This window comes from Chiloscyllium plagiosum, chromosome 11 (assembly GCF_004010195.1).
Source record: "Chiloscyllium plagiosum isolate BGI_BamShark_2017 chromosome 11, ASM401019v2, whole genome shotgun sequence".
Classification (NCBI taxonomy): Eukaryota; Metazoa; Chordata; class Chondrichthyes; order Orectolobiformes; family Hemiscylliidae; genus Chiloscyllium; species Chiloscyllium plagiosum.
In genome coordinates, this window is record NC_057720.1 from 26,098,991 (window position 1) to 26,108,615 (window position 9,625).

Sequence of the window (9,625 nt, forward strand, 5' to 3'; positions counted from 1 at the left end):
AACCCTGGGACCTGCAACAGCCAATCCTGTCCCTGTTCTAGCCATGTCTCCGTAATAGCCACAACATCGAAGTCCCAGGTACCTACCCACGCTGCAAGTTCACCTACCTTATTTCGTATACTTCTTGCATTGAAGTATACACACTTCAAGCCACTTTCCTGTTTACAGACACCCTCCTTGGGAATTGATGCCATGTTCCTAACCTCCTACACTCCAGGCCCTGCACCCTGCAGCTACAATCTGGGTTCCCATGCCCCTGCAGAGTTAGTTTAAACCCCCGCCAAGAGCACTAGCAAACCTCCCCCCAAGGATACTGGTGCCCCTCAGGTTCAGGTGTAGACCATCCTGTTTTTAGAGGTCCCATCGTCCCCAGAAAGAACCCCAGTTATCCAAAAGCCGGATTCCCTCCCTCCTGCACCATCCCTGTAGCCACGCATTTAAGTGTTCTCTTTCCCTATTCCTCGAATCTCTATCACGTGGCACGGGTAACAAACCAGAGACAACAACTCTGTTCGTTCTAACTCTGAGCTTCCAACCTAGCTTCCTGAAAGCCTGTCTAACATCCTCGGCACTCCTCCTACCTATGTCGTTGGTGCCAATGTGGACCACGACTTCGGGTTGCTCCCCCTCCCCCTCCAGGACCCGGAAAACACGATCAGAGACATCACATACCCTTGCACCTGGGGGTCAACATACCAAACGTGAGTCTCTCTCGTTCCCACAAAACCGCCTATCTGTGCCCCTAACTATCGAGTCCCCAATTACTACTGCTTTGCTCTTCTTCACCCTTCCCTTCTGAGTAACGGGGACAGGCTCCGTGCCAGAGGCCTGAGCCCCGTTACTTGCCCCTGGTAAGTCGTCCCCCCCACAAGTATCCAAAACGGTATACTTGTTCTTGAGGGGAACGGCGGCAGGGGGTCCCTGCACTGGCTGCTTCCTCCCAGTCCCCCTCACTGTCACCCATCTATCTGCCATCTTTGGAGTTACTACTCTCTAAAGCTCCGATCTATGACTCCCTCTGCCTCCCAAATGATCCTAAGTTCATCCAACTCCAGCTCCAGTTCCCTAACAGGGTCTTGGAGGAGCTGGAGATGGGTGCACTTCCTGCAAGTGTAATCAGCAGGGACGTCCATGGCATCCCTCACCTCAAACATGTTGCAAGAGGAACATTGCACTGCCTTCACTGCCATCCCTCTGAAAGTAACCTTTGTTAAAAAAAAACTGGGTCTAAAAGAATACAACAAGCAAAATGCAGCACTTATCTACTTACCACAATGGGTCTTATTATTTAGGTTAGAGGAGGAGGGCGGGTGGGAGATTTAAAAAAAAAACTGGGTCTAAAGAATAGAACAAGCAAAATGCAGCACTTACCTACTTACCACAACGGGTCTTGTTATTAGGTTAGAGGAGGAGGGCGGGTGGGAGGCACTACCTCTGTAGCGCCTCGGGTTCTTCTCCTGCACGCTTTTATAGGGAAAAAACCTACCCAGGTAAGCTTCTTCTCCTGCGCGCTTTTAAAGGGAAAGAAACCTACCCGGCTGCCCCTCTGGTCTTCGTCACTTCCCCCTGCTGCTCCCGCTCTAACTGTGAAGAGAACAAAAACACCGCTGCCCGCTACCGGTAAGTAATTTTAAAACAAACTGTCTTACCTTAGCTGCTGCTCGCACTCAAAGTTGCACTCGCACTGTAATTCATCTCTCTTGAAATGATTGCTAACATTGCATTTACCTTTGAATTGCATGTTAACCTTAAGAAAATCCTGAGCTAGTATTCAAAAGTCCCTTTGTGATTCAGATTTCCAAAGCCTTTCCCCATTTAGAAAATATTCTACACCCTTATACTTCCCTCGAAAGCACACTTTCCCGCATTATATTCCATCTGCCTTCTTTGCCCACTCTCCTATCCTGTCCAGATCCTTCTGCAGCCTTTCCACTTCCTCAAAACTACGTTCCTCTCCACCTATCTATGTTTCAGCTGCAAATTTAGCAACAATGTCCTCAGTTCCTTTGTCCAGATCATTAATGTATAACATAAATGGTTGTGGTCCCAATATGGACCCTTGTGGAACTCTATTCGTCACTGGTTGCCATCCTGATAAAAATTCTTTAATCCCTACTTGATGCCTTCTGCCAGTCAGCCAATCCTCTATGACAGTTCCTTGCCCTTTACACCACGGGCTCTTATTTTATTCTACAGCAACCTGTGTGGCACCTTGTCAAAGGCTTTCTGGAAATCCAATTACATCACATCCACTTGCCCTCATTTGCCTAGCCTTCTCATTACCTCCTCAGAAGAATTCTATTTAACCATGCACGTCCAAGTTCTCCACAATCTCATCCTTAATAATGGACTTTGAAATCTTATCAATGACCAAGGTCAGGCTAATTGACTTACAGTTTCCTATCTTTTTCCTCCCTCTCCTCTTAAACAAAGGGGTTACATTAGCCATTTTCCAGTCCTCCAAGACTTTTTCTAACTCCAGTGGTTCCTAAAAGATCGCCACCAGTGCCCCTACAAGTTCCTCAGCTATCTCCTTCACAACCTGGCATGTAGTCCATCTGTCCTGGAGTGATTTATCAACCTTCAGACTTTTCAGCTTCCTCAGCACCTTCTCTTTAGTGATGGTCACCACACACACCACTGCCCCCTAACACCCCTGACTTTTAGAGAGCTGATACTGGTACAATGGACCAAGTGGCTTTCAACTCTCCTGTACAATCTATAGAGATTGCACTCAACATCTGTTCAAATTTCCAATATCTATTTTCAATGGGTTAGGCTTCCATCATGATGGAAAGCCACATTTTGATCCACATCATGTTAGAAAGGTAAGCAGGGATAGAAGAATACAGCTTACTGTTTTGCTGGTATTTTTCTATGCTGAAAGTAAAATATTCTGCTCTGGGGCTCAGCAGAGCAATAGCATGACATGCAGCTAGTATTCACCATAGTTCAGAGCTTCTACAAGCAGAGTTTCCAGCAGAATTACCTTTAATACGTGTTGCCACCGGTTCATTGATATAACTAGTAAACACCATGGAAACAAAATTGGTCAGGACCTATAAGTACCCACCCAGATCACAATGTGATTGTACATACATGGTTGCATTCAATGAATACTGAGGTTGTTACACTGTCTGGATGCATTTAGAAGCAATTGTTCTGTTAATCGGCTCTTCACAATCACAAAAACAGCCTAAAATGAATACCTTTTAAATAAAAGTCATTAAACTTACAAATTGTTTAATTCGGTTTTTTTTATTTGCCAAAATTATTTCACTTGGGTTCACTTTTAAAGATGGGATGTGAATTATGTATTATTTTGTGGGGCCATTAACTTTTTAAATTACTAATCATTAATGCATGCTTGCTGCTCACAAAGCAAGCAAGGTACAGTTTTATAAGAAACTACTCAGAGATGTATAAGTGCAAGTACTGTTCTTTGCCAAAGTAGTTTCTATTTAGATAAGAAACTTAACAGGACTAGTATTTACCTCAGTGCTGTTGCATTATTGCAAGATTCCAGACCATACAATTCTTTTTCTTGAAGGCATTTATATGCCATCATGGCATGTGACATTTCTATAAAGCCTCATCTTTAGTCACCCTTTGTAAGTCTGTGTAGGATGTTCAGTCAGTTATGTAATGTTCAGTAACATTTCAATAAGTGCAGAACCCAGATTATGTGTAAGTCTGCTATATTGTTTAGTTGGTTAGTAATATTAATAAACTGGAAGACATCTACCCCATCAAGAAGCTGATTCTCAATGTCACCTATTTTGTGGGCCAATGCATAAAAGAAAACTACAAAGTACATCAGCTAGCACTCTACTTACACCTGGAAGCAGAACATTAGGAGGACAAACATAAGAATATGAGAAACATGAGCAGGAATAACTTCCATAACTCCGCGAGGCTTTCATCATTCAATAAGATCTTCTACCTTAACTTCACTCTCACGTCCTCTTGTCATGTACCTTGATTTTCTTAGTTCTTAAAAGCCTATCAATCTCAGTCTTGAATATGCTCAATGGCTAAGAATGTAGAACAAGAACAAAGAACAAAAAACGATGCAATAAAAGAATTGGCTCTTCAGCCCACCAATATTGCATTGACATACAATGCCCTCCTAAACTAAAAGCTTTGTGCCTCTACATTGTCTGCATTTCTCTAATCCCTCCCTATTTGTATTTCTGTTAAGTTGCCTCTTAAATGTGCTATCATATCCTCCTGCAGCACCTCCTCCAACAGCATATTCCAGGCATTTCCTACCCTCTGTGTCAAAGTACATCTCCTTTAAACTTTCCCCCTTTTACCTTGAACCTATGTTCCCTAGAAATTGACATTTCTACTCTGGGAAAAAGACTCTTAACTATCCTTTCTATCCATGTGACTCATACATTTGTGAACTTTCATAAGGTTCCCCATCATCCTTCAATGTTTAAGTGAGAATAAACAAATTTTGTCCAGTCTCTCCTCATAGCAAATGCCCTCCTAAACAGGCAACATAACGGTCATCTATTTCTGTATCTTCTCCAAAGCCTCCACATCCTTCTGGTAGAATGGTGACTGGAACAGTCCAAATGTGACCTAATAAAGTTCCATACAGCCGCAGCATGACATGCCGATGTTTATACTCTATGCCTCAAATGATGAAAGCAAGCAAGCCATATATCTTAGTGACCTCCTTACCCACTTGTATTGCCACTTTCAGGGAACTGTGGACCTGTCCACCTAGATCACTGTGTGTTGATACTAGAATCAAGTAGCTGACACTTTCTCCTGATACTATGACCAGAAGAAAATGCCTTCCCACTATTGGAGTCATGTGCATCCTGGTTTTCCAGCAGAACTTGATTTATGTAAAAATGCATAATGACATCAAAAGTATACACTGGTTGGCATTGTCATCTGACCCACAGAAGCGCTTATATCCCAATCACTGCTATTGATATTATTTCCCAAACTCACCTCAAAGAAAGAATAGTTTAAGCAGATGATGGATGAGCTTACTGTCTTTCTCCAGTTTCACCACTCCATTGATAATGGCAGTTATTAAAATGTTTTACCCAGTTCCTGATATGGACAATTATATACTCTATCAATAATAGGTTAAGAATAAAAAAAATTGATCAACCAAGTTTATTTAATAAACAACAAACTTATTGCTACAATATACACAAGAAAATACCTATTTGACAAAGCTAATGAACATATAAGTTGAAAATATAGAGTATAAAGATTTATCTTTCTAAATGTGCCAATAAGGATGTACTCTCACACAGCAGGTAAAGGAGAAGTAAAAGAACTTTCCCCACAGAGATTAATTTTGGAAAAGAACAGTTTGGCTAAATATTTGTTAATTATTTGAGCTTAATATCTGAAATATTCCAGGTGACTTTTTGTCTGGCATCCTTGCACACATGGACTGCTGACACTAGACATATATACTTGTCACTGAGATTTCCCCAGAAATAATATATTTTGGCAATGTCGAGAAGAAATCTTCCAAAGGCTTCTCAGAAAGAATTACTGTTTCAATTTTTTAGCTTTCCAGTAGGATATTGAGGTGGTTTCACAGAAAATGAAAAAAAGGTAGGTTTGGGGATTTTACCACATTGTAGACTATACCCCGACTGAAATCCAAAGCAATGTCAAATAACTACAATTCCCAACAGCCGTAAACTTGAACACATTAGTAAGGTAACTTTTTTTTTATTCTTTATTTTTCTTTGGGAATTTAGAATAGTGGGAATGGAGGTTAGGGCAGTTGAATGTTCCTCCTGCAGAATGTAAGTGCACCAACTCCAGCTCCTTGAAAACTGTGTTAGGGAACTAGAGCTGGAGCTGGATGAATTTGGATCTTTCAGGAGGCGGAGAGGGTTATTGAGAGGAGTTACAGGGAGGTAGTCACACCTCAGGTGCAAGAAAGAGGCAGATGGGTTACAGTCAGGGGACAGAAAGTAACCGGCAGGCAGTGCAGGGAAATCCTGTGGTCATTCCCTTCAGTAACAAGGATACCATTTTTTGACACTGTTGTGGGTGACACCTTACCAGGGATAATCCATGGGGTCCTGGTTTCTGGCACAGAGTCTGTCCCTGTCGCTCAGAAGGAAAGGGGAGAGATTAGCAGAGTATTAGTCATCGGGGACTCCATAGTTAGGGGGAACAGATAAGAGGTTCTATGGGAACGAGAGAGACTCACAGTTGGTTTGTTGCCTCCGAGGTGCCAGGGTTCATGATGTCTCGGAATGTGGTTTTGAGATCCACATTGAGGGGGACAGGGAGCAGCTCCAAGTCATGGTCCACATAGGTACTAATAACACAGTTAGGAAAAGGGATGGGGATTTAAGGCAGAAATTCAGGGAGATGGAGTGGAAACTTAGTGCCAGAACAAATAGAGTTGTTATCTTTGGTTTGTTGCCCATGCCACATGCTAGCGAGGTGAGGAATAGGGAGAGAGAGCAGTTGAACACATGACGACAGGGATGGTGCAGGAGGGAAAGTTTTGGATACCTGAATAATTGAGGCTCATTCTGGAGTAGGTGGGACCTCTACAAATAGGATGATCTACGCTTGAACCAGAGGGGTACCAATATCCTGGGGGGAGATTGGGCAATGGGAACCTAAATTGTAGTTCCAGTGTCCAAAAGGTTGAGAGTAGTGAGGTCAGAAATATGGTTTCAAGATTGCAAGAGTTCAGCAGCAAGCAGGACGGTGGTTTGAAGTGTGTCTACTTCAATGCCAGGAGCATCCGGAATAAGGTAGGTGAACTTGCAGCATGGATTGGTACCTGGGACTTCGATTTTGTGGTCATTTCAGAGACATAGATAGAACAGGGACAGGAATAGTTGTTGCAGGTTCCAAGATTTCGATGTTTCAGTAAGAACAGAGAAGATGGTAAAAGAGGGGGATATATGACATTGTTAGTCAAGGATTGTATTGCGTTGGCAGAAAGGACTTTGAGGACTCATCTTCTGAGGTAGCATGGGCTGAGGTTAGAAACAGGAAAGGAGAGGTCACCTTGTTGGGAGTTCTCCATAGGCCTCCAAATAGCTCCAGAGATGCAGAGGAAAGGATAGCAAAGATGATTCTCGATAGGGTCGAGAGTGACAGGTTAGTCGTTATTGGGTCTTTAACGTTCCAAATATTGACTGGGAATACTGTAGTTAAAATTCTTTAGATGGGTCAGTTTTTGTCGAATGCGAGCAGGAGGGTTTCCTGACAGAGTATGTAGACAGGCCAACAAGGGGGCGAGGCCACATTGAATTTGGTATTGGGGAATGAACCCAGCCTGGAGTTAGATTTGGAGGTAGGTGAGCACTTTGGTGATAGTGGCCACAATTCAGTTATGTTTAATTTAGAAATGGAAAGGGATAGGTATATAATGCAAGGCAAGAGTTATTGCTGAGGGAAAGGCAATTATGATGCGATTAGGCAAAGTTTAGGAGGCATAGAATGGGGAAGGAAACTGCAGGGAATGGGCACAACTGAACTGTTTAGCTTATTCAAGGAACAGATTCTGCGTATCCTTTATAAGTATGCACCTGTCAGGCAGGGAGGATGTTGTCAAGCGCAGGAGCCATGGTTTACTAAGGAAGTTGAATTCCTTGTCAAGAGAACGAAGAAGGCTTATATTAGGATGAGATGTGCTGGCTCAGTTAGGGTGCTTGAGAGTTACAAGTTAGCCAGGAAAGATCTAAAGAGAGAACTAAGAAGAGCCAGGAAGGAAATGAGAAGTCGTTGGCAGATAAATTCAAGGAAAACCTTAAGGTTTTCTATAGGTATATCAAGAATAAAAGAATGACTAGAGTAAGATTAGGGCCAATCAAGGATAGTAGTGGGAAATTGTGTGTGGAGTCCGAGGAGATGGGGAAGCGTTAAATGAATATTTTTCGTCAGTATTCACACTGGAAAAAGACAATGTTGTTGAGGCAAATACTGAGATACAGGCAACTAGACTGGATGGGATTGAGGTTCACAAGGAGGAGGTGTTATCAATTCTGGAAAGTGTGAAAATAGATAAGTCCCCTGGTCCGGATGGGATTTATTCTAGAATTCTCTTGGAAGCCAGGGAGGAGATTGCAGAGCCATTGGCTTTGATCTTTATGTCATCATTGTCTACAGGAATAGTGTCAGAAGACTGGAGGATAGCAAATATTGTCTTCTTGTTCAAGAAGGGGAGTAGAGACAACCCTGGTAATTATAGACCAGTGAGCCTTAATTCGATTGTAGATGAAGTGTTGGAAAAGGTTATAAAAGATAGGATTTATAATCATCCAGGAAGGAATAAGTTGATTAGGGATAGTCAACACGGTTTTGTGAAGGGTAGGTCATGCCTCACAAACCGTATTGAGTTCTTTGAGATGGTAACCAAACAGGTGGATGAGGGTAAAGTGGTTGATGTTGTGTATATGGATTTCAGTAGGGAGTTTGATAAGGTTCCCCATAGTAGGCTATTGCACAAAATGCAGAGGCATGGGATTGAAGGTGATTTACTGGTTTAGATCAGAAATTTGCTCATTGAAAGAAGACAAAGACTGGTGCTTGATGGGAAATGTTCATCCTGGATTCCAGTTACTAGTGGTGCACTGCAAGGATCTGTTTTGGGGCCACTGCTGTTTGTCATTTTTATAAAGGACCTAAATGAAGGCGTAGAAGGATGAGCTAGTAAATTTGTGAATGGTACTGAGGTCGGTGGAGTTATGGATAGTGCTGAAGGATTTTGCAGGTTACACAGGGACATAGATAAGCTGTAGAGCTGGGCTGAGAAGTGGCAAATGAAGTTTAATATGGAAAAGTGTGAGGTGATTCACTTTGGAAGGAGCAACAGGAAAACAGAGTACTGGGCTAATGGTAAGATTCGTTGTAGTGTAGATGAGCAGAGAGATCTCAGTGGCAGGTAAATAGATCCCTGAAATTTGCCACTGAGGTTGATGGGGTTGTTAAGAAGACATACGATGTGTAAACTTTTATTGGTAGAGGGATTGAGTTTTGGAGCCACGAGGTCTTGTTATAGAGTCATAGAGTCATAGAGATGTACAGCATGGAAACAGACTCTTCGGTCCAACCCGTCCATGCCAACCAGATATCCCAACCTAACCTAGTCCCACCTGCCAGCACCCGGCCCATATCCCTCCAAATCCTTCCTATTCATATACCCATCCAAATGCCTCTTAAATGTTGCAATTGTACCAGCCTCCACCACTTCCTCTGGCAGCTCATTCCATACATGTACCACCCTCTGTGTGAAAACGTTGCCCCGTAGGTCTCTTTTATATCTTTCCCCTCTCACCCTAAACCTATGCCCTCTAGTTCTGGATTCCATGACCGCAGGGAAAAGACTTTGCCTATTTACCCTATCCATGCCCCTCATAATTTTGTAAACCTCTATAAGGTCACCTCTCAGCCTCTGATACTCCAGGGAAAATAGCCCCAGCCTGTTCAGCCTCTCCCTATCGCGCAAATCCTCCAACCCTGCCAACATCCTTGGAAATCTTTTCTGAACCCTTTCAAGTTTCACAACATCTTTCCGATAGGAAGGAGACCAGAATTGCACGCAATATTCCAACAGTGGCCTAACCAATGTCCTGTACAGCCGCAACATGTCCTCCCAAACTCCTTA